This window comes from Elephas maximus, chromosome 7, assembly GCF_024166365.1.
Source record: "Elephas maximus indicus isolate mEleMax1 chromosome 7, mEleMax1 primary haplotype, whole genome shotgun sequence".
Classification (NCBI taxonomy): Eukaryota; Metazoa; Chordata; class Mammalia; order Proboscidea; family Elephantidae; genus Elephas; species Elephas maximus.
In genome coordinates, this window is record NC_064825.1 from 56,463,825 (window position 1) to 56,465,790 (window position 1,966).

Consider the following 1,966-nt stretch of genomic DNA (forward strand, 5'->3'; position numbering starts at 1 on the left):
ACTGAGAAGTAGAAGGTCTTAGTATATTTCATTTTCACAACTAGCATAGGCTATGTTTTACTGCTTCAGCCACAGCTACTGCTTAATTTTGTCATGCAAATTTCCTTTTAAAAAAGGTGGCACATGAAGAATAAGTTTCTTGGATCGAGTAGACACTTGAGACTATGTTGGCATCTCCTATCTGGGGGGAAGATGAGAGGGCAGAGGGGTTGGATCTGGCAGAGTGAAGGAGTAAGCTGTCTTACTAGGAGGAGAGCAATTAGGAGTATATAGCAAGGTGTATATAAATTTTTATATGAGAGGCTGACTTGATTTTTAAACTTTCACTTAAAGCACAATAAAACTTTAAAAAAATGTGGCACAGCAGATAAGAGCGATGCTACAAAGAAAAGTTTGGAAGTTCACATCCATCAGCTACTTCTTGGAAACCCCATGGGGCAATTCTACTCAGTCCTATAGGGTTGATACAAGTCAGAATCCACTGGATGGCAACGTTTTTTTTTTTTTTTCTTTTTTTTTTTTTTGGTTTTATGATATAAACGCAACCCAGGATTCTGCAGTTCCTTTTCTGATGAAGAGTTTCAGAATTTTATCTCTTATCTGCTTGGTTTTCATCACATAGACAATGAGGTTGATCATTGGAGGAATGAGGAAATGCATGTTGGCCATGAGCACATAGATGTGTGAGGGAAGCCTTGGATCAAAGCGGTGTAACATAGACAGGCAGATCATGGGGATGAAGAAGAGGACCACAGCACAGAGATGGGAAATGCAAGTGCTGAGGGCCTTGAGGCGGCCACCATGAAATACAATGCTTAGCACAGTTTTCAAGATCAGTACACAAGAAAGGAGAATGAGGAGAAAATCAAGTCCCATATTGGAAAGTACTGCAAACAATCCAAAGATGCTATTGATCCTGGTGTTGGAAAAGGAGAGCTTTATGATGTCAGGATGCAAGCAGTAGGAATGGGAAAGGACACTGGAGTGGCAGAAGCACAGCCTACTCAAGAGGATGGCAAGGAGCACCTTTAGAGTCAAGGTTCGTACAAAAATGGCCAAATCTATCCTGCAATTATGCTATTAGTGAGGATGGATAAATAGTACAATGGATGAGAAATGGCCACATAGCAGTCTAAGGCCATCGCCAGGATGACAGCTGATTCAAAATCCTGGAAGGTGTGAATGAAGAACATTTGAGTAAAGCAAGCAGACAGGGTCAGTTCATGGGCATCCAGCCAGAAGATCCTTAGCATTGTGGGGCAGGTGAAGAGAGACAGACCCAGATCAGAGGCAGCTAGCATGGCCAGGAAGAGGTACATAGGCACATGGAGGGTCTGCTCCCTCCATATAACAATCATGATGGTCACGTTTCCCACCAAGGTAATGAAGAACATGGCACAGAAGGGTATGGAGATCCAGATGTGAAGAGCTTCCAGTCCAGGGATACCTATCACCAGGAAGGTGGAGAAAATGGAGCTGGCGCTATTGACAGGAAGCATGATACCAGAGCCACATGCCTTGCCTGAAGTGAAAAACATTGTATCAGAAACAAACGTTAAACTTTGACTTTCCGTTTTTTTGTACCCTCTGAGTGCATATAACTTGGAATTAATGAATATCAGCCTCATGAAAATTCTTCTCATAAACTGCCCCTGACTATGTCTAACATGAGATTAAGCATTATTTCCTAATATATACAATCTGAATCTCTAACTTGAAACAGTACTTTGTGTTTTGGTCAATATTGTATCTAATTAAAAAAATATTGATTTTTAATCTAAGTCACAAAATTGATATAATAATATTTTAAAATATAAATTCCAAAATAAATATTTTTATGAAATCCTGAACTAATGGCACACTATTTCAGAAAACTTCTCTCTGCCTTCATCAACAATGATAAACCTTAGACCACCAATGGTTCCCAACTTTTAATCTGATATACATGTACATACTATCAGATGTA

General features: G+C 39.8%; 1 pseudogene; it reads right to left on the reverse strand.

The window, feature by feature from the left end:
* Positions 1-528: 528 nt before the first annotated feature.
* LOC126079191 (olfactory receptor 51G2-like) lies at positions 529-1,499 on the reverse strand (annotated as a pseudogene).
* Positions 1,500-1,966: the final 467 nt, after the last annotated feature.